General features: G+C 39.8%; 1 protein-coding gene and 1 long non-coding RNA gene across 4 annotated transcripts in view; one reads left to right on the top strand and one right to left on the bottom strand.

Annotated features, from left to right (window-relative positions):
- csrnp3 (cysteine and serine rich nuclear protein 3) overlaps positions 1-24,125 on the top strand; it is a 155,266-nt gene that overhangs the window by 52,916 nt on the left and 78,225 nt on the right. The window contains exon 2 of one of the 3 annotated variants that reach the window (XM_062969217.1): positions 21,420-21,566. The exons of 1 other annotated variant lie outside the window; for it this stretch is intronic. The gene's annotated coding sequence lies outside the window, so the exon portion shown is untranslated. Of the gene's footprint in view, positions 1-21,419; positions 21,567-23,558; positions 23,969-24,125 lie in introns of those variants that run through there. One more of the 3 variants, XM_062969214.1, reaches the window with a different exon arrangement.
- LOC134295727 (uncharacterized) lies at positions 3,586-15,066 on the bottom strand. Its single transcript, XR_010002366.1, has 3 exons — positions 14,985-15,066; positions 3,950-4,071; positions 3,586-3,865 (listed from the first exon to the last, which is right to left on the bottom strand). It is a non-coding gene; the product is annotated as an uncharacterized LOC134295727 (long non-coding RNA).

Below are 24,125 nucleotides of genomic sequence, written 5' to 3'. Positions count from 1 at the left end.
ATATGAAATTAGAGAGACTTTTGTGGTACAAAGAAAAGGTTGAATAAAGTGTCTGGTTTTTTGAGGTTTTCGCTACAGAGAAAAACAGAATGCAGAAACAAAATGAACCAGCAACAACCACAACAAAAACTTCTCGAATCTGTCTAGCAGAATCATTTTTCAGAAAACCGATATACATATGGGATAAAAAGAAATAACTGCCTTTCTAATTTATTTTTATAGTTCAACCCCCCTCATTTTCTAACTCTACTATGTTAAAACAGAAACCAAAGATCATGATGAAAAATTCATAATCAAATTGTACTATTATTGAAAAACAATGAGTTGAATCTACTCCTAGCCATTGAAATAACAGGGAAAAAATAATCATGAATAGATTCCCTCTGAGTACAATGAGAATGTGTAAAGTATTTAATATCGACTAAGGTTCTTTCAGGCAGGGGGGAATCTTTTTATCCCACCGCTGCCACCAAATTTGTAAAGAATTTATAACGACTGCCACCAATGACTGCCACTATGAACGACTAACACCAATTTGGAAAGATGCAGACCACCAAAGACGCAGGGAGATGTTTACTTTTACTTTAAAGGATAGCGTAACTTGGTTTAGAATATATGCGACAGAGGCTTAGATGTTGGAAGAACATCTTATTCAGGCACAAGCTTGGTAGTTACAATGTTGTTTCCCACTTAGAGGTATTATTATTAACAGTTACAATACTAGAATGAGATGAATCAAACTCTCTAAAGTATCACTTCTTTTACTTAAAGTAGTTAAAACCTATTCTTCTGCTCCTTTCTAACTATTACTTCAATGGATCTCTGTGATCCAGCTGGGATTGGTTCCCAAAGTCTAAAACTTGGACTTTCCAGTGACTTCAAACCACAGTCACCCCTGTGATATACTATCACAGATTCTCTGTGCCTTACCAGGACACAGACTACATTAAATAAGTCACCAAACTTATTTAAAACTGACTCAAAATGAACAATTGAGTCTCCTTGATCCCATCAACCTGGAATCAATCTTCCCTGTGCCTCACCAGAGCACAGACTGACTGACTTTTTAAAACTCTGCACTTCTTCAACTAAATGGCAGTTGGCTCCGCCTACTTCTCCATGGCAACCAGCCTCTGAGTGCTGAGATGCAATGACTGTAATACTTACCCCTTTAAAACATAAACACACAATTAAACATAACACTTGTAAACCAAAATTCATACTTCATTACAGAGTGCATCTACACTATAGAAAGAATGAAGTTTGGCAGCGCTTTAGGGACAATGGCTCAATGCTATGGAATCATAGGAGTTGCAATTACACAGGATCTTTTGTCTTCTCTGCCAAGGACTGCTAGTGTCTCACCAAGCTACAAATTCCAGGATTGCATTTCATTGAGCCATGACATCGAAAGTGGTGTCAAATTGCATTATTTCTACCGGGTAGGTGCATCCTAAAAATAGATCCAACCCAATGACAACTTAGTTTCTGAAAATTTGATAAAAATAACATTTTTTTCAGATGTGGATTTTTCAGTACTCACGTAAATACATAGGTAGCCATGTAAACAAATGGCCTTCCATTCCTACATTTAGGTTGGAATTCTGCCCACAATAATCTGAAAGTAAGCCCCAATGAGCTTGAGACTTCTGAATCATTTGTAGCAAATTTAATTAACCACTATTACGTTGTATTATCCATAATACAATGTGAAAATAGATTTGGCAATAAGAATCATTTCCACGAACGATTTGGCATCATAGTGCAAATATGCCTTATAGTCTCAATTATAGCTAGAGCAATTTCATACGCAAAAAGCCTGAGTCTGTTTGTGAATCAGGGTTGTTGTTGGTTTTCCAGGCTGTATGGCCATGTTCCAGAAGTATTCTCTCCTGATGTTTCACCCACATCTATGGCAGTCATCCTCAGAGGTTGTGAGGTATATAGAGAAACTAAGTAAGGAAGGTTTAAATATATCTCTGGAAAGTCCAGGGTGAGAGAAGAACTCTTGTCAGTTGGAGGCCAGTGTGAATGTGTAGTTAATCACCTAAATTAGCATTGAATAGCTTCATCTCCTGGCTTCTTCCTGCCCGGGGGCATCCTTTGTTCAGAGTCGTTAGCTGCCCCTGGTTGATTCATGTCTGGAACTCCTCTGTTTTCAGAGTGTTGCTTCTTCTTTACTTTTTCTGATGTTTGTGAATCCTACACAAGAGCAACCATTATTTTACTGACTTCAGTGGGAATCTCAGTTATGGTATTATATACAATACTTCCACTTTGGAGTGGTCCCTGGACCTATGATCATCCCTACTAAGTTTTCCAGAAAAGAAAAAGAGGAATGGAGACAACAGGCATAAATATGGTGCCAATCCCGGTAGCTTGAGGGGAAATGTAGTCAATCCTCCACATTTCTGTATTCAACTTTTGAGAAATCAATTATTCGTGGATTTGATTAGTATATTCTCTCAAGGGCTCTTGAGGTCCTCCACAGAGTTGTACTAGAGCTTACTTACTTACTTAGGCAATCCCTCATAGTTCGAGGATGATTGTCTACCATCTTGGGGGGGTGTCCGTAGATGGCTGAAGAGACCTATTCTTGATCTGCATGTTCTCCCGCAGTGAGGACATCGGTTTCCAGGTGGAAGGCGGTCCCGGTCAGGGTTGGCTTGACACTCCTTCCTCTTGGCACGTTTCTCCCTTAAGCCTTCCATTCGTGCCTTTCCGAACTCCACAGCACTGCTGGTCACAGCTGACCTCCAATTAGAGTGCTCAAGGGCCAGGGCTTCCCAGTTCTCAGTGTCTATGCCACAGTTTTTAAGGTTGGCTTTAAGCCCATCTTTAAATCTCTTTTCCTGCCCACCAACATTCCGTTTCCCGTTCTTGAGTTCGGAGTAGAGCAACTGCTTTGGGAGACAGTGATCGGGCATTCGGACAACATGGCCAGATGGCGTAGGAGCATCGCTTCAATGCTAGTGGTCTTTGCTTCTTCCAGCATGCTGACATTTGTCCGCCTGTCTTCCCAAATTGTTTGCAGGTTTTTTCTGAGGCAATGCTGATGGAAACGCTCCAGGAGTTTGGTGTGATGTCTGTAGACCGTCCATGTTTCGCAGGCGTAGAGCAGGGTTGGGAGGACAGTGGCTAGAGCAGGCATGGGTAAAGTAAGGCCCAGGGGCCAGATGCGGCCACCTGGGTGCTTACCTCAGGCCATCCTCATTTCGGCATAAGGACATGGTGGTCCGCCGCATCCTTATGTAGAAAGGATGGGGAGGAAGCCACTGTAGGTCTTGCTCTCCTTCCGGTATAAGGACGGTGTGAGCAACCCCATCCTTATGCTGAGAGGATAGCCTGAGCTCACTGTAAATGCAAGCAGAGAGATCTGAGGAACTCCCACTGAAGCAAATGGGCTGCGAAGATTGCAGATTTCAACCTCAGCCTTTCTGTTTCTTGATTCACTCTGCATGTCAACAGAAGACAAGGTTGATCATCTCCTGGAGTGTTCGATAAAAAGCAGAGAGATGCGGTGCTTAGACAAAAAGTATAACTGTGCCCTAGCCAGAAAAAATCTTGTGCTTCTAATCTCTCCTCAAGTGTATCAACAACTCTTTATTTAGGCTTCCATACCTAGCACTCTAATGAGGTTGGAAAGGTCAGCGCTGGCCGGCAGGAAAGGTCAGCATGGGTTCTGCACTCATTCTTCCCCTCTGTGTTGGTATTCGGTTTGGAGAGAGGTGCAAGCAGAGGGCTGAGAGGTGGCTGGGAGAAGGCTTGCATTGTCTAGCCAAATAATGGTGTGATTTGACAGGTAGTCTTCATTATTCTCTCCCATGAAACACAGCAATTTCAACAGCATTTATAAAGGAATTACCTGTGGGAAAGGATGTGAACAGTTTCAATTGATTTTAACACTCTTGCTGTCCCTATTATGTGTGCGCATAATGCTACTATTCACCTTGTATGGAAGATGCACCACAATGAGCACTTTCAAGTTTCCGTCTTAATTAGCTTGATGGTGCAGGCAGTGGTTACCAGCCATAAGAAGATGTAGAGTTTGATCTCTGGGATTATCTCTTTCTTTAAGAAAAAGGAAATGAAGAAAATAAGAGCCAGATGTTAGTGCTTACTTATGTGAGCATAAGAAGCCAGTAATCATTTCTTGTGGTGTGCCACTATTTGTTGGTTAGGGTTGGAAGATTCCACTAGGCAACCAGAAAATACATACCGTATATACTCGAGTATAAGCCGAGGCACCTAATTTTACAACAAAAAAACTGGGAAAACATTGACTCCAGTATAAGCCGAGGGTGGCAAATTTCAGAAATAAAAACAGATACAGTAGAGTCTCACTTATCCAACATAAACAGGCCGGCAGAATGTTGGATAGGCGAATATGTTGGATAATAAGGAGAGATTAAGGAAAAGCCTATTAAACATTAAATTAGGCTATGATTTTACAAATTAAGCACCAAAACATCATGTTATACAACAAATTTGACAGAAAAAGTAGTTCAATACGCAGTAATGCTATGTAGTAATTACTGTATTTATGAATTTAGCACCAAAATATCACGATGTATTGAAAACATTGACTACAAAAATGCGTTGGATAATCCAGAATGTTGGATATTTATTTTATTTATTTATTTACAGCATTTATATTCCGCCCTTCTCACCCCAAAGGGGACTCAGGGTGGATCACATTACACATATAGGCAAACATTCAATGCCTTTTAACATAGAACAAAGACAAACAAACATAGGCTCCGAGCGGGCCTCGAACTCATGACCTCCTGGTCAGAGTGATTCATTGCAGTTAATTGCAGCTGGCTTGCTCTCCCGCCTGCACCACAGCCCGGGCCCAGAACGTTGGATAAGCAAGTGTTGGATAAGTGAGACTCTACTGTATCTGTCTGTGAACGCTAGGGGTGAGGAAGCCCATAAATCCCTTCACTTCCCATACCTCTGACAAAACAGTCTGCAGAACTCCTAACTTTCACAGCAAATTTACAAATTTACAAGCAATAGGAAATGATACAGTTATCTATCTACGGCACCTTGTTCACTGAGTTCCTTATTGTTGCCAAAATCTCCTTTAAGCCAACAAGTAAACCAGTCATCAATCTAGGACACTTCAGATATTTTGGATATACCTCCCTGCATTTTTGAACATCAGCCATGGTGATTAATTCTGATCTGAGTTGAAGATATTAAGGGCCCTTCCACAGAGCCATATAACCCAGAATATAAAGGCAGGAAATCACAACCTCTGAGGATGCCTGCCATAGATGTGGGTGAAACATCAGGAGAGAATACTTCTGGAACATGGCCATACAGCCCGGAAAACATACAACAACCCTGTGATCCTGGCCATGAAAGCCTTCGACAACAAATCCCACAATATCTGCTTTGAACTGGGTTATCTGACTCCACACTGCAATATATTCCAGTTCAAAGCAGATATTGTGGGATTTCCTGCCTTGATATTCTCGGTTATATGGCCCTAATAGGACACCAGGTTGAAGAAGGTTAAAACTTTGGATTAACATATTGAAAACAATGGAAAGTTACTCTTGGGAATAATGATGACATACAGTTGTTTCTTTAAATTATATAAAGAAGGTAGAGCAATTGATAGGAGGGTGTTTTGCATAAGGAATGAGGTTAACTTTGAATCTATAGGATTCATTATTTCTAAAAATTAACAAATACAGATAACATGTTTATTTAATGGGAGAAGGTTAGTAAAGGTTTTCACCTGACATTAAGTCTAGTCATTTCTGATTCTGGGGGTTGGTGCTCATCTCCATTTCTAACCCAAAGAGTCCATAAATGCCTCCAAGGTTATGTGGCTGGCATGACTGCGTGGGAGAAGCCTGGTGTCAATTTCCTATGAATAAAAGTACAACACATTTAAAAAGTAAGTAAGATTAGTCAATAGCATGGCTCTTGTGCAGTTTTTAGTGCAATGCATTCTTTTTTGCTGGAAATCTAAAATAAATTAAATGCCTTGAGATATCTGTGGCCAGCACATGATTAGAGGTGCCTGAATAATACGGATCAATTTTGGACCAGATTTGTTTTTCATTCTTACTCAACAGCTTGGTCAAGGTCAGTAGAAAAACCTCTTTTGGCTTCATTAATAAAAATTATTTATTTATTTATTTATTTACAGTATTTATATTCCGCCCTTCTCACCCCGAAGGGGACTCAAGGCGGATCACATTATATACATATAGGGCAAACATTCGATGCCCATATACACATAGAACCGAGACAGAGACAGACGCAGAGGCAATTTAACCTTCTCTTGAGGGGATGTTCGAATCTGGCCACAGGGAGGAAGCAGTTGCTTCATCATCCCCTGTGACGGCACTTCCTCATTCCAACGTCATAAATTAGTTAAATTTGCCTCCCCACTTTATAAGTGGTACCTTATTTCCTACTTGATAGATACAACTATCTTTCGGGTTGCTAGATCAGCAACGAGCAGGGGCTATTTTTTATTTTTTTAATTGATGGGTGTTCACCCTGCCAAGGGCTGGCCTCAAACTCATGGCCTCATAGTCAGAGTGATTTATTGCAGCAGGCTGCTCACCAGCCTGCGCCACAGTCCGGCACAGATTTGTTTCCAAATGATACTCCACAAGGTCAGAAGCATGATAATGACAACAACATCAACAATATTAATAGTAAGAATTGTGCATTTTGGAATCTATGGAGGAGATCCTACACTCTTGCCAAGATCTTGCATTTCTGTGTAGGTTAACACTTTGCCATGTGATTGGTCTGAGCTGCTTTTTTGCCAAAGTAAAAATCAATTTGTGGATTGTGTCTCTATGTCCATTTAATAGCCAGAGGAGTGCCTGGGGCCAGGGTAGCATTTAGCTACATATTTACCACTGGGAGGAAACAGCATGAAAATTCACCCTACCTCAGATATCTATCATATACATGGGAGATCAAGAAGGAATCTGTTTCCTTCAGCATGTAGCTAGATCCTTCTCCGGCATCCTGCAGTCCCCTAAGATACTAAATGATGATGATGATGATGATGACGACAATGACAAGAATAATACAGTAGAGTTGCACTTATCCAAGACTCTCTTATCCAAGGTTCTGGATTATCCAAGCCATTTTTGTAGTAAATGTTTTCAATATATCATGATATTTTGGTGCTAAATTACAACATAACATTACTGCATATTGAACTACCTTTTTGTCAAATTTGTTGTATAACATGATGTTTTGGTGCTTAATTTGTAAAATCATAACGTAATTTGATGTTTAATAGGCTTTTCCTTAATCCCTCCTTATTATCCATGCTATTCACGTATCCAAGGTTCTGCCGGCCCGTTTAGCTTGGATAAGTGAGACTCTACTGTAATAATAATAATCCACTCAAGGTGGATTCCAGAAAACACAAAGGCAGATATCCAATGCCTTGAAAACATTGGTTGGTTGCTCAATTACCCTGACCACAAAATGGCTAAAGAGATAGCACTTTCGCCCATTGAGGATGCCTAGCCGGATCTTTTCTTCCACGGCATACTTAAAAAGGTATAATTCTAGGGTACACTCACGTATATCATCAAGTGGATTCTAACCAATATCTTTGTAATCTTTATGCAAACTTTTGAAGATATATCACTTGGATCCATATTAAGGCAAGGCTGAAAGAGCAGTGTTGTCTAGGGCCAGTTTGTGTACGCCTAACATAACAGGTGTAAGAGCTGAACTTAGAATTTCACCCAAAACCTCCTCATATTCAGGGGACGGGAACACACAATCAACTGTATTTTTGATATACAGTAGAGTCTCACTTATCCAACACTCACTTATCCAACGTTCTGGATTATCCAACGCATTTTTGTAGTCAATGTTTTCAATGCATTGTGATATTTTGGTGCTAAATTCATAAATACAGTAATTACTACATAGCATTAATGTGTAATGAACTACTTTTTCTGTCAAATTTGTTGTATAACATGATGTTTTGGTGCTTAATTTGTAAAATCATAACCTAATTTGATGTGTAATAGGCTTTTCCTTAATCCCTCCTTATTATCCAACATATTTGCTTATCCAACATTCTGCCGGCCCATTTTTGTTGGATAAGTGAGACTCTACTGTATATTAGGATGAGCTCTATGGTGTATAGTTAGATTTTCTTCTGCTTCAGATGAAGGGAGAACCTGAGTACCTGGGCCGGGCTGTGGCGCAGCTGGCTAGTAACCAGCTGCAATAAATCTCTACTGACCGAGAGGTCATGAGTTCGAAGCCCGGGTCGGGTTAAGTCCCCGACCATTAAATAGCCCGGCTTACTGTTGATGTATTCAGCCCCGAAAGACAGTCACATCTGTCAAGTAGGGAAATTTAGGTATGCTTTATGCGGGAGGCTAATTTAACTAATTTACAACATCATAAAACTGCCAGCAAAACACGAGGAAAGGAATGAGGAAGTACAGCCACTAGTGGACAGTGAAGCAACAGCTCTCCCTGTGGCCGGAATCGTGAAGCTGGAAAAAAAAAGTTAAATGCCTCTGTGTCTGTCTATACTGTATGTTGTTTGTCTGTTGGCATTGAATGTTTACCATTTATGTGTTCATTGTAATCCGCCCTGAGTCCTCTTCGGGGTGAGAAGGGCGGAATATAAATACTGTAAATAAATAATAATAATAATAAATAACCAAGGTTTTCACCTTCTGCAGTTGAACTCAGAAACTGAACACCAAAAGCTCAGTTCACTGTAAGGATCTCAGTGTAGAAGTGGTCAATTTGTTTCTGATGCTTCTTCCTTCCCTTGAATCAGGAGCTAGCTTTGTGGGAAAGGAAGTAGGAGATGCCATCGCCAAATAGCAAAAGACATCCTTCTCAGACTTATCTAAAAAGGGCAGAAATCTAATTGCTCCCCTCCCCTGTACTCCTAAAGTTCTTGTATCTCTATGCTGCCTAACCACCTCCCAGCAATATATGTATACAACGGGCCTTTGGTATCTGTTGAGTTTACTTCCAGGATGTGTGTGCAGGCACAAGTGGCTTTTACTCCATGCTGTCATGTTACCTGACATTTTACAAGCTCTCCATTATAGCTGGTGCTGGAAGACAAATGAAGAAGTAAATACAAACTTGTGTTTATTTCTTCTTTCACTGGAAGAACAAGAGCGGGAAGTGGAATTGATGTGGATAAACAGAAACAGACAATATTATAAATGAAAATGTTCTTGCCAAGTGTCTGCATTGTGTGTGGTACTGAGTTAAATAACATCAAAAAGGTTCCAGAGAGAAAGATATGTTTTTTCTGCTTTTAACAACACATGTATAAGAAGCTGCATTAAAGACAAGGTCACAGACTGAGATGGAATGACTGTTAACCACAAGTATAACAGAAATCATGCCTAAAAGTATATGCTAAGCACAAAATAGCTAAAACGTGATTATGTTTGTCCTAGATTTACAAATAGCACTCGGGCTTTCTCCAACCTACAAAAAAGTACTTTTTAGAGCCTATACAAACCACAGCCCTGAGCCATGGCAATTAAAGTGGAGTCACACTGCATTAATTCTACAGTGTAGATGCACCCATTGAAAATGAGGAGGATTTTTTTTCCATGTCAGGAGTGACTTGCGAAACTGCAAGTCACTTCTGGTATGAGAGAATTGGCTCTCTGAAAGTATATGTGACTTATCACATGTCCCCACATGGGGAGCTGGAGTTGACAGAGGGAGCTCATCCATGCTCTCCCCAGATTCGAACTGGCAACCTTCAGGTCAGCAACCCAACTTTCAAGTCAGCAGTCCTGCCAGCACAAGGGTTTAACCCATTGCTCCACCAGGGGCTCATAATATAGGTTCTATAATACAGGAGCCCAGTGGCGAAGTGTGTTAAAGTGCTGAGCTCCTGAACTTGCAGACCAAAAGGTCACAGGTTTAAATCCTGGGAGCGGAGTGAGCACCTGCTATTAGCTCCAGCTTCTGCCAACCTAGCAGTTCGAAAACATGCCAATGTGAGTAGATCAATAGGTACCGCTCCGACAGGAAGGTAACGGCGCTCCATGCAATCATGCCAGCCACATGACTTTGGAGGTATCTACGGACAATGCTGGCTCTTCGGCTTAGAAATTGAGATGAGTACCAACCCCCAGAGTCAGACATGACTGGACTTAACGTCAGGGGAAAACTTTACCTTTTATAATACAGGGTCTGATATGAGATAGATAGATAGATAGATAGATAGATAGATAGATAGATAGATAGATAGATAGATAGATAATGTGTATAATCCCCATGGAGTAAACAACAAAACCACTGGACCAAATCACACCACATTTGGCCACAAATGACATAGTCATCCAATCTATGTCTTTCAATCAAAAAACCCTACAAAATTAGGTTCAAATTACAGAACCTCCCCCCAACCAAAGATTACTAACCACGCATGTGCAGAGACCCCCCCCCCCCCCAGAAAACTTCGTGACGTTAGCCAGGTGGGCAGGGTTTCAATGGCCACCACGCACCAACAGCGAGGCATAGATTGGGTTCCTGGGAACCATGAAAATCAACAAAACCTGGCAGCCAGCATTAAAAAAACTTTATAATCTGGACAGTAAATAAAGAACAACACTCTGAAAATAAGGGTAATCCAGGCAAGAAACAACCAGAGCCAGCTTACACCTCCCAACAAAGGATTCCCCCTCCCCCGGGCTGAAACAACCATGCTTTGAAGCTGCAAGCCCATTCAGTGCTAATCAAGGTGACTACAACATTCAGACTTGCCTCCACAAACAAAAACCCACTTAGGGTGATGCCACAGCAATGTGTGGCTGGGTACAGCTCGTAAAGTATAAAGACATTATTTGAAGTCTCCCGCTGGGAAAACAGGAGTCTTGAGTAGTGCTGTTGGCATAAGCTGCTTTACTGAGTAAAACTGTGGATAGAACAAGAAACATCTTGTAATTTCTTATTTAAAAAGTGTATTTATTCTCTGACTTTTTACTCTTTGTTTGGGTACAGTTATATATTTTTTCTTTTCTCCCCAAATAACATACAAAGATTTTTTATTTTGTGTTTTTTTTAAGGGTAACTGAACTTCATCCAGAAAATGGATCTGAACTGAAAATATAATTCTACAGCAAAATTAAAACCAGATATTATTTCAGTGAGGGAATTTCTAAAAAGAGGGATTGGAAAATTGCAACTTGCAAGACATTTATTCAGTTCGGTTGTTGTGAGTTGTCACTCTGAGCTTATAATTTCATACAGGCACTAAAAACCTCCTCAGTCCAAATCTCCACCCACACTTCAGAGAGCAAATAAAGCTATTGGGGAAAGGGGAAAATAGATACATTGTGATACAGTGCTTAATATTTTGTGATCCCCTTTCTCAAGAAACCCATATGAGATCCTAAATAGTAATATTATTTCCAAATTTGACAGTTTCCGCTTTTTCACTGAGCAAGTTAACAACATAAATAAAGTCACGTTGTGCTTCCAGAGGTACAGGAGATAGGGCAACTGCATGATAGAGTGCAATTGGGAAGCGCTCTGAATTTTTTTTTTCTTACCAGTGAATATCCATTAAGGAAAGAAAGACAGAACAACTACATCATGGCTTTTAATTGAAAGTGTTAGGAGCTGTCCACGCTAGAAGTACTAATAGACCTTGATATTATATTACTGTTTGAGATGATCTATCTATCTAGATTTATATTTGGCCTTCTTCTTGAAGACTGTCAATAATTTAAAAATAATAACTCAATCAAATCACAAATGAAATTAACTTTTAAAGTGGAATGAAATTAGGGGTACCTCTCCTCAGCAGAATTAATACAGTTTGACACCACTTTAACTGCCCTGGCTCAATACAATAGAATTATGGGAGTTGTTTTACCAAGTCTTTAGCATTCTCTGTCCAAGAGTGTTAGTGCCTTACTAAACTACAACTCCCAGAATTCTCTAGCATTGAGCCATGGCAACTAAAGTGGTCTCAGACTGCAAAAATTCTACAGGTTATATATGCCCTATATTTCAAATGATCTGAAACACAGTTTAGAAATACAGACTGGAATGCACTCAGAGACTTGTGTTTTCATGAGTGGATTTATGTCTGCAGGAACTAGATCTGATCAGATTTGCGGTGTTTGCATTCAGCAAAGAGTTGCTATATGAGCAAGTCAGCAAAGTGATCATTATGCATCAGGACCAGTGCACAATGAGATCCAAGGCACAATGGGATAACTACTGAGTGCTAGTGTGCCTTGTAGAACCCAATATGCATCAGGACACTCTTGAGCCTCCGGTGGCCTAGGGGATAAAAGCCTCGTGACTTGAAGGTTGGGTTGCTGACCTGAAGGCTGCCAGGTTCAAAGTGTGGATGAGCTCCCTCTATCAGCTCCAGCTCCATGCGGGGACATGAGAGAAGCCTCCCACAAGGATGGTAAAACATCAAAACATCCGGTCGTCCCCTGGGCAACATCCTTGCAGACGGCCAATTCTCTCACTCCAGAAGCAACTCCGGTTGCTCCTGACACGAAAAAAAAGGACACTCTTGCTGGTATCCTGTTATGCATCTTTCCAATTCAGTAACAGAGCTCCTTAATGCCTCTGCTACATAGCCAGGTATGTGTAAAGTTATGTAACATAGACCCAACAGAGTATTTGGCTGCATTTTTGAAGACTATAGCATCTAACAAGCCCCATCCTCAACCACAAGTCAATTACTGAAATCCTATATTTAAAAAAAAAAATTCATTTGCTTATCTAGGGATAACAGGGAAGTGTCTGTCTGTCTACTTTTGGCGTTGTAGTTGTACTACGTCCAGGTCTCTCTAAAATTGCTAGCACCTAACATCTGAATGGATACCTACAACAGAGCTTCTCAAATATTTCATAATGATGGCACACTATTTAGACATGCAACATTTTGCGGCACAGTAATTCAATTTTACTAGAAAAATGGCAATTAATCAAACCCCTTGTAATCATCATCATCATCATCTGTGGTCAGTAAAGAATACACACAAAGGGTCAGAAAAGTTCTCAAAAGCAAGCTCAATGGAGGTAACACCATCAAGGCCATAAACACCTAGGCCATACCTGTCATAAGATATACTGCTGGCATCATAAACTGGACACTGGTAGAACTGGACAATTTGGACAGAAAAACAAGAAAACTCATTACCATTCATCATTCACTGCACCCCCGCACTGATATTGACTGGCTATATCTGCCTAGAAGATCAGGGGGCAGAGGACTCTTACAAGTAAAACAAGCAGTCAAAGAAGAAGAACATGCCCTGGCAGAATATGTAAAACAAAGTGAAGAACCTGCTTTGATTGAAGTCAAAAATCAGAAACTCCTCAAAACACAGCAGACAAAGAATCAGTACAAGAAAACCACACTACAAACTAGAGCAGACAGCTGGCACAACAAAAGATTGCATGGAAAGTTGCTCGACAAAATTGAAGGAAAAGCTGACAAGGAGAAGAGCTGGCTCTGGCTCACAAATGGGACACTGAAGAAGGAAACAGAAGGCCTGATCCTTGCAGCCCAGGAGCAAGCCATCAGAACAAATGCAATCAAGGCCAAGATTGAAAAAACAGCTGATGACCCAAAATGCAGACTGTGCAAGGAAACCGACAAAACCATTGATCATATCCTCAGCTGCTGTAAGAAAATCGCACAGACTACAAACAGAGGCACAACTATGTGGCCCAAATGATTCATTGGAACTCATGCCTCAAGTACCACCTCCCAGCAATAAATAACTGATGGAATCACAAACCTGCAAAAGTATTGGAAAATGATCATGAAAAGATACTGTGGGACTTCCGAATCCAGACTGACAAAGTTCTGGAACACAACACACCAGACATCACAGTTGTGGAAAAGAAAAAGGTTTGGATCATTGATGTCGCCATCCCAGGTGACAGTCGCATTGATGAAAAACAACAGGAAAAACTCAGCCGCTATCAGGACCTCAAGACTGAACTTCAAAGACTCTGGCAGAAACCAGTGCAGGTGGTCTCGGTGGTGATGGGCACACTGGGTGCCGTGCCAAAAGATCTCAGCCGGCATTTGGAAACAATAGACATTGACAAAATTATGATCTGCCAACTGCAAAAGGCCACCCTACTGGGATCTGCACACATCATCCGAAAATACATCACACAGTCCTAAACGCTTGGGAAGTGTTCGACTTGTAATTTTGTGATATGAAATCCAGCATATCTATCTTGTTTGCTGTGTCATACAATATCCTTTATTTATATATTTATTTGCTCTATTTCTATCCTGCCTTTCTCTACCCCGAAGGGGACTAAAGGCAGCTTACATGGAGGCAATAATTCAATGCCTTAAAAACATATTATACAGACATTAAAATTAGATTAGATTAAAAACAGACATATTAAACATTTAAAAACATTACATTAAAATCACACCATCCATAATTATAATCCAGGTCTTCACATAGTCAATTCCATATATCCAGTATTTACGAATACCTCCATATCTCCCCAAAGGGGAGACATATAAATAAATAAATAAATTGTAATAATGAAATGTATGGGGACATAAAATATCTCATTAAAAATTTTCATTTATGTTTTTAAAACTATATGATTTGGAAGATAATGACATACATTTCCAATATTTTCCTAATTGGTGCCTTTGCTGCATAAAAATGCATGCAAGTTTTTATTGCTTATTTTACATAGACTCAGAGCTTTCTCATTACATTCACGTGGCATACATACACACTGCAGTTAATACACTAACGTGTTGTGACACACCGTTTGGAAAGCTCTGGTCTACATGTGGTAGCATTCAAAGTCTTTTCGCTGCAGCAGTTTTATCAGAAACAGGTGGGCCACAATGACTTCGAGCATTATCATTTACACTTAGAGCTTTATCACACTACACCTTTATGCCGCATTGTTGTTTGAAATCTCTTCCATCTATTCTCATGCATAGATGTTTTCTATCTCACCATTTGCACAGTTCCTCATATGTATGAACGGCTTCATTAGTGACTCCTGTACCTTGCTTCTCACGTCATGATTGGGTCATCTGGGTTTTTAAAAAATCTTTTTATCTGTAATATTGTAGTAATGACATCACAATGGTACGACTATACAATGGCAATACAGAGCACTCTGTGACTAGCAAGAGCATTTATCGGATGATCTCTTTTATTAGAGAAATTACAGAGGAAAATAAAGTGACCAAATCATCCCTTGCCATTCCGTTTCTTTCTCTTGCAGAGAGAGAAAAGACTGCCATGTTTTGCCTGTGCCAGTTTTTCAATTTATTTATTTATTCAAATAGACATACATTTATAAGTGTTTGTTGCATACAGTGTAATAGTTCCTGGCTATTAGTGTTCCATAATCATTTCTCAGATAATATATTTTCTTTAAGGGGTCACAATCTTCTATTTAAATAGTACATACGAGGGCTATCCACAAAGTAGGTTACGTTTTGGAATTTAAAATGAACAAAGTATGGGAGAAAACATTTACCATATACAGTTGAAAGCCACACCCAAATATCACATCTCATGTAGTTGCCATTCAAATCTAGGTACTTACCATAGTGATGAATGAGCTTTGCAACTCCTTCCCCAGTAAACTCTGCCACTTGCATCCTCAACCAGCCGGTCTCCCCTTCCCGCAGCTGCACAGCATTGCCAAAATGCTGCGTTGCCAACCAAGCCCCCATTGTTGGAAACAAGTGGTTGAGATAGCAAGCGGCAGAATTTAGTGGGGAAGGATTTGCAAAGCTCATTCATCGCTATGGTACCACAAGGATGGTAAAACATCAAAACATCCAGGCGTCCCCTGGGCAACGTCCTTGCAGATGGCCAATTCTCTCAATCCAGAAGCAACTCCAGTTGCTCCTGACACGAAAAAAACCCAAAAAAACAGATTAAGCAGCAGTAGCATTTTGCTTTCAACCTTGCATCAACTTTGAGAGCAGGACAGGCTGGCCCGATGCCTTCTTGTTTAATTAAAACTCAAGAAAAAACACAAAAACAAGGTTCCCTAAAGGTTGCCGAGAAGCCAGTTCCTTCCTTAGCAACATATCTTCCATTTAAGAAATATGGCCATAGTAGCAAGGAGGGGAAGAAGGCTTGCAGAAAATAAAAGTACCACGCTGTAAAGGAATCTGCAGATATCCAGCTGAACTTGACAAATGACTGTTTTCTGTGTTTTAATCTGTAAGCTGATGTATGCTAGATGCAATAACCTTTTGCCATTTCCTTCTTATCAAAGAAATAGGCTTGTCTGAAGAACCTTATCGCTTGTGCATCATGACAACACATGAACAAATCCCTTAACTGATCCTCTTTTACAGCAACTTTGGTACAATGGAATAATTCAGCAGGGCTTCTATAAAGTAGCAATGTGCCAAGATGAAATATGGTATGCAGCAGATGGGGGCATTATGCCCTAATTATTTTGCACAGTACTGTAGTGACATTGGATGAAACAGCAAATCAGTTGTGATTCCACAGTGCATGGAGAGTGTGGGAACTACCTCTGCTCTCATTTATTCTTGTGCTCAAGATTTTGTGTATGTGCGTATGTGTTGCATAATTTCCCTGCCTGATGAAATGGGCAGGGAAATTATGAAAGTAATGCTGGAGCATTGATTTTGGAATATTAAATGTTCCTTAGTTTCTCATATGTATCAATGTGGGTTGTCTGTAATACTGAATTTTACAAACATTGCAATATTTAGCATGTGAAGGTTGTGGTGCTTTGTCCACACAACACTTTCACAGTGAGTACTAGAGCAAGACAGCTGCCTTTACATTGTCACTGGCACTTAGTGTATGTTTTGATTAATGTTATTAACATGAAACCTTCTCCTTCAATTCACTACCCCAATATGACCAGGCTATTTAATGAATCCTTTAGAGCAGTGTTTCTCAAAGTCTGCTCTTCCAGGTGTTTTGGACTTCCACTCCCAGAAATCCCAGCCAACTAACCAGTTGTTAGGAATTGTGGGAGCTGAAGTCCAAAACATCTGGAAGAGCAGAGTTTGAGAAACACTGCTTTAGAGTGTCTACGGATAACACCATTAAAGCTCCATCCTAGAGAAGCTTCAGTAAAGGTAAAGGTTTCCCCTGACATTAAGTCCAGTCGTGACCGACTCTGGGGGTTGGTGCTCATCTCCATTTCTAAGCCGAAGAGCCGGCGTTGTCTGTAGACACCTCCAAGGTCATGTGGCCAGCATGACTACATGGATCGCCGTTACCTTCCCGCCGGAGCAGTACCTATTGATCTACTCACATTTGCATGTTTTCAAACTGCTAGGTTGGCAGAAGCTGGGGCTAACAGCGGGCGCTCATTCCGCTCTCGGGATTTGAACCTGGGACCTTTCGGTCCGCAAGTTCAGCAGCTCAGCACTTTAACACACTGTGCCATCAGGCTACAAATTCCAGGATTTAATAAAAAGAAGTGTTAGATAGTTGAATGTGTAGATACAGAGGGCTGACAAAGTTTTATAGCTATGTCGTATGGATATACTTTTCATTTGTTGTTGTTGGGACAGCATCTAACTGTTCAGGAGATGCCACCTGAACATTAGGAAGAACTTCCTAACCATAAGAGCTGGTCAACAGTGAAACTCTCTGCCTCAGAGTCTAGTGGAGTCTCCTTCTATGGAGGCTTTTACACAGAGGCTGGATGGCCATCTGTTGGGGGTGCTTTGATTGTGCTTTTTATGCATGGCAAGGGGTTGGACTGGATGGATCATGTGGTCTCTTCCACATCAATGATTCTAGTGTGGGAAGTGCTGTTGTACAATAAACAGCTGTCAGAAGAGTAGAAGACACTTCTAGACAACCAGGAAGGTTTTGATTTACCTGATGGGATGTGGCAGAATGAATGTTACTGCTTGGGATCACTATCAGTGTTTTACAATACAACATTTTCTAATACTATTAAACTTGAACACGCCCATCTGTATTTTAGAATGTGTTTTATGGATGTCCGATGTAAGTTAATAATTTTTAAGTGATTTATAGTGTATTGTACAATTTTTATATGTGTGTTTTATTGTAAGCTGCCCTGAGTCCCCTGTTGGGTGAGAAGGGCGGGATATAAATATTGTAATAAATAAATAAATAAATAAATAAATAAATAAATACTATCCCAATTGTCGGGCAGGTTGGTTGGAGTATGTATCATTAAGCCACATCTTCTCTCCATCATCCCTCAAAGCCCTAGTTAAATCATCCATACCTTTGTCCATTCAATTACCAAAAGACAATGAGAGTGGTCCTGACCAAATCACATGCCCCAAATCATGTCCACTGACATCGCAAAGTCACAGGGATGCTTTTTCTCTCTCCCATACACAATAAATGACCCAGATAGAAAATCTTTGCCTGGGATAACTATGAAATACCTATGAAGGGCTCTTCTGGTGAAGGACTGAGGCAAACCTAATCTGTTTCTTCTGATTTAGCCTCTGTTTCTTGCTTTTCCAGATGTATTTAGAGGGAATGGGGTGGAACACATTCTAGGAAAGTAAACTGCCCTTTGGAACTTGTTATGATATGTCAAGGTACGTTTAAGCATGACACCTATTGTTCCGTCTCCCAGGGGTTTGATTTGCATTTTCCCATGGTTGTAGGGAATAGCACCCTTTTTGTATTTTTTCCAGGGTTGCTGCAGACTCAGCAGCACTCTGACAGTTAGCCATTAGCAGAGTTAGCCATTAGTAACCATTCTGCAAGGCCTTTGCTGTTGAAAGCTTGCAAAGTATCTTTTTGTTCTTGAGACCGCCCCTTTTCCTGGGGATGAAATCTCCATTTTGAGAAGCCTCTTTTGCTTTTTACAGAAGAGAAAAGAACTCAGATGTGCTTGTGTGGCCAAGCCAGGCCAGCTCAGACAAGCCATCGTAAGTACTGACCTCTTGCCTATAAAACTGGTGCTGAGTTCAGATAGGGGAAGACCTGCTCTTTCCAAGATAGCAACTCAGCACTGGGGCAAAGAATATCCCAGGATTTCTTTGCCATTGGAAGAAGCTCTAATTACTTCGTCTCCAAGCTAGCTTTGAGCTTAGATAGTGAAAGACCTGCTCTTTTTGATATAGCAGCTCAGGGCTAGAGTAGAGAGGATCTCAGGATCTCTTTGCCTTTGGAAGAAGTTAACCCAGCAACTAAGGGGAAAAGCAAGAAAGGAACGTCTGCATGATTTTATAAGTTGACTGTTTATATTTGTAACCTTAACTATGTGTGCCAAGTCTGCCAAGAACTTTGAGAAAATAAAATCTTGTTTGATTGTTCAACTTGAAGTGACGCTGGTTACTGGGATTACTGAGCTTCAAAGAAAGGCCCCCGCCGTTCACCTGGGCAAAGAAAGAAGCACATCTTAAAGCTCTAAAAGGTGCTTGGGTGTGACGGCATAACTATGTTTTGAAACACCTGGGTGTGCTGTGGTAGAACTCAGAAAAATATTACTTTGGAATGCACAGGGACACCATCTTATGGCAGTAAATGCCTTAAATTAACCATGGATTGTTTGTGTGTATATTGTCCACCTTGAAAATACAGCTCATCATCTTCACTTGAGGGTGCTTCTTGACAATGCTTTAATTGTGCATCCACAAGTCCATCTTCACTACAGAGATATAGCCCTCTCATACCACTTTAAATGTCATGGTTCTAACTTGTACAATCCTGGGAATTGTAGTTTCGATCTCCTGAACTAGTTTGCTTGAGATATCTCACAAAGGATTCTAACTGCCTCACCAAACTACAAATCACAGCGCTCCAGAGGGCAGAATATGAGAGCCAGCTCTGGAATGAACTGCTGTGATGATATAATGTAGATTCCCTCCACTGTGCCTCATTCATGGGATTCTGTAAAGGGTTCAGACATGACCATTTTCCATTTGTAAACCTCCCACGGGTTTCTTCCATTTTGCTTTTTAAAATTATTATTATTATTATTATTATTATTATTATTATTATTATTATTATTATTAATAAAAACTTTATTTATATACTACTCTATCTCCTCGAGAGGACTCAGGGCGGTTTCCAACATGTATACAAAAACAGTCAATTGTCAAAACTAATTAATGCAAAAAAATGTTAAGCAAGAAAACACAGTAATTGCATTGTGACTTTTGAGAACTAGCACTAAGAGCTGTCCATCTGTAAGCACTGACAGCAACCTCAAGTTCTAATATTATTTAAAGGTTAAAAAACATTTTCATATTATTCATACCATTCATATTTTTGTAAGTCTTTAGACAATGTGAAACCTGTCTCTAACCCACGTTCCACTAGTGAGATAGTACCAACTCTGTTCAGTGGGCCTTTGGTATCTCTTGTGATTTGGTTTTAGGACCCCCACCCATTGATACCAAATCCAAGAGATGCTCAAGTCCCATCAGACCACAATTCCTAGAATTTCATAGAATACAGTTATGAATTTTAAAATACAGAGGAGGTCTATTTTTTCCAATTTTCACGTGCTTCCATTTGCTATTTGTTCTGAAATCTCCACTGCAGCAAAATGGCCACTATTCCTTTATTTATTTGATTTAATATTCTGCCTCTTCCCCTCGGTAGGATCCAAGGTGGCCTATCACATTTAAAAAATATTCTTTATACAGAACTTTTAAAAAATTGAATAGTAGATTGATCAAAGAAGAAGACATATATAGATATAGATATAGATATATATAGATAGATATAGATAGATCATAATAGAAAGATAAAAAACACAACCCCACCCCAAACACTGTTGTATAGATTTTAAACCATAGGTCTTCCTGTACACGGTTTTAGCCTGCCAGGGAAAAGAGAGGAAAGAGGGCCAAATGAACTTCCCACGAGAGAAAATTCCACAATCAGAGAATACATTTATTTCTGCTTGGTATCCTATAACAACATCCTTTTTTTAAAAAGCATACCTAAATAAAGAACCTCCTACTAATTAATTCTTCATTTTTTCATTAATATCAGGCTATTTAGAAATTATCACTACAAACCATCTACTCAATTGGTGCTGTTTGATGTATTTCACAAAAATGTTGGAACTTGAGAATATTATTACAGACGTCATCTCTTGTGTTAAAACAAGAAATGGTTTAGCCCATACCTTGAGATGCCAGATCTGGTCATGGTAGTACATGGACAAGGAGGGCTGACTGTAATTATAAACAAATAGATGTTTTGAAACTTATAATTACAGTCAGCCCACCATGTCCATGTATTTAACCATCCACAGCTTTAAAATATCTCTCTGCTCCAAATAAGTCAGAAAAGCATATCTTGATTTTATATAAGGGTCACCCTTTTACTATGCCAATGAATATAAAGGACTTAACATCCAAGGAATTCAGTATTCATGGGGGATTCTGGAACCAAATCCTAATTTCCATACTTTTATATTTCCAGTTGGAGCCCCTGGTGGTGCAGTGTATTAAAGAGCTGAGCTGCTGAACTTGCAGACCGAAATGTCCCAGGTTCAAATCCCGGGAGCGGAGTGAGCGCCCGTTGTTAGCCCCAGCTTCTGCCAAACTAGCAGTTCGAAAACATGCAAATGTGAGTAGATCAATGGGTACTGCTCCGGCGGGAAGGTAACGGCACTCCATGCAGTCATGCCGGCCACATGACCTTGGAGGTGTCTACGGACAATGCCGGCTCTTTGGCTTAGAAATGGAGATAAGCACCAACCCCCAGAATCGGACACGACTTAACGTCAGGGGAAACCTTTACCTTTATATTTCCAGTTATGATTTATAAAAGAGAATGTTTCTTAACCATTGTATCTGAGGTTTTGGATTGCCCCATTGCTGTCTTGCTCCCACTTCCCGGTTAAATGAAAGTGAAAATGGACTTTGGAACTGGACCTCCAGCATTTGTTTTTGCTAGAGTTGAATCCTGAATCCACAGCAGTCAGAAACACCATTTGTACTAACATCATCTGCACTACTTTGGTCATACCCTTAATGAGCAACAAGCAGTCAATTACTTATGCTAATGAGTGAACCATTGAAAACGATAACAAGTAGAGTTATACAGTAGAGTCTCACTTATCCAATACTCACTTATCTAACGTTCTGGATTATCCAACGTATTTTTGTAGTCAATGTTTTCAAAACATCATGATATTTTGGTGCTAAATTCGTAAATACAGTAATTACTACATAGCATTACTGCGTATTGAACTACTGTTTCTGTCAAATTTGTTGTATAACATGATGTTGTGGTTCTTAATTTGTAAAATCATAACATAGTTTGACGTTTAATAGGCTTTACCTTAATCCCTCCTTATTATCCAACATATTCGCTTATCCAACGTTGTGCCGGCCTGTTTATGTTGGATAAGTGAGACTCTACTGTATTTCCATTTGCAGAATGCTAATAAGTAAATGACATGATTATTTGTCATCTGTCTACTTTCAAAATGTAAATAGAAATCGAACAATATTTAATCACAAGCCAGTGTACCTTTATGTTGGGAGTGGTAAAGTACACAATTATTTCGACATCACCGTTTTTCAGAGTAAAAGACAGTTTTATAGATTTATACATTGTGTGGATTTTAAATTTTCTAAAATGAGCCTTTCTTTTCTTCCTGAAGATGACATATCATTTTCAGATGACAGTGGTTTGTAATACTTTTGAGGAAATAAAACAATTAGATCAATGCGCAACCTCTACGTCTAAAAGTGATTTATGATAGATTTCCTTTGAGGAAGTTTCTGACAATTCTTGTCATTTGAGATAATAAACCTACAGTAAAATATTAAATATTTCTACATTCATTTGCAAATCTTGATATTTGGAGTTACATTTTTAAAATCTGAAGAGTTCAAAAGCAGTATACAGCAATAGTTGTCTGATGTGCAATTTCATCCATATGCAATAAGTCTGTTAATCCAATAGGAAAATGTTTTACATGCAGCACATGTTTACTCTGACATAACCCTACTGAGTCCAATGGGGATTAGTCCCAGTTAAATGCATACAGGATTGCGGCTGTAGCTGAGTCATTTTATTTCTGTTGATGTCAGGATCTAATTCATTCAGAGTAGTAGCATAATAAAAAAGAAAGAGAAAAAAAGCCACCCTGAATCCCCTGTTGGGTGAGAAGGGAGGGATATAAATATTGTAATAAATAAATTGTAATAAAAAAACATTATCAGACTTTTGGGAATGGTTAGGCGTTCCTCGATATTTTCCTATTCGTTTTGTTTACTCGAAAGTAAGTATCAGTGACGCCTTCTGAGTAAGGATGCTTAGGGTTGCAACCTTATTCTTCACACCGTATTAACAACTTTAAAATATTTCAAGTTTATTGGCAAGAAGCCACCTTTTATGAGCAGCAAGATGAACAGAGATTACGTCCTGCAGGAAGGCAGTATCCTGTGATGCTGTCATTAGCCTTCACAAAACAAGTATTAATCACATCTTCAAATCTCTAATGAATCCATGTTTTGTAAAACAGGCTGCGAAGGGATTTGTAATGGGCATGGAAAGAGGTTGTGGAGGGATTTCCATAATTTGCGTTTTGCATTAATGACTTAAAGCAGCTTTATCATTTGTTGTTGTTGTTTTTGTTCCTCCTAGTATAGAACCTTAGTTGATAAAACACACACACACACACAACCCTTCCATACAGAGTGAAATCAGTAGTATGCCCGGCTTTATCAGACAAAACTCCCATGTGATCACATAGGCAGCGTCAGAGAGACCGAAGCTGCTAAGCAAGCAGTAGGTAATGAGTCTTTGTGCAGAGGGTAGCTCTTGTCGCTGAACAATAAAGCATATGGTACCGGCAATAAAACACAGGGCTGGGAAATTTAAGAAGATTTTGCTGGAATCAGGAAGGCAGATGACACATCATGCACTGACAAAATGACAACCTACGTTGGTGCATAATTATTAGGAAGAGCAAGAAAACAAATCCCCGTATGGATTGGAAAAAAACATTTGAACAGGTCAGTTGTTATGTTCTCTATTTCCAATGATTCAAGGTTGAAAATGTTTTAGATGTAATTCAGTGCTTGGGTTGTAGCATTCAGATGTTATTTTTGAAATGTGTAAGGTGTGGCTTCTTAGATGCCCATGAGTCGAATGCCTAGCTAAATAACCTGT

This window comes from Anolis carolinensis, chromosome 1, assembly GCF_035594765.1.
Source record: "Anolis carolinensis isolate JA03-04 chromosome 1, rAnoCar3.1.pri, whole genome shotgun sequence".
Lineage (NCBI taxonomy): Eukaryota > Metazoa > Chordata > Lepidosauria > Squamata > Dactyloidae > Anolis > Anolis carolinensis.
This window is presented reverse-complemented; position numbering and strand designations above follow the sequence as displayed.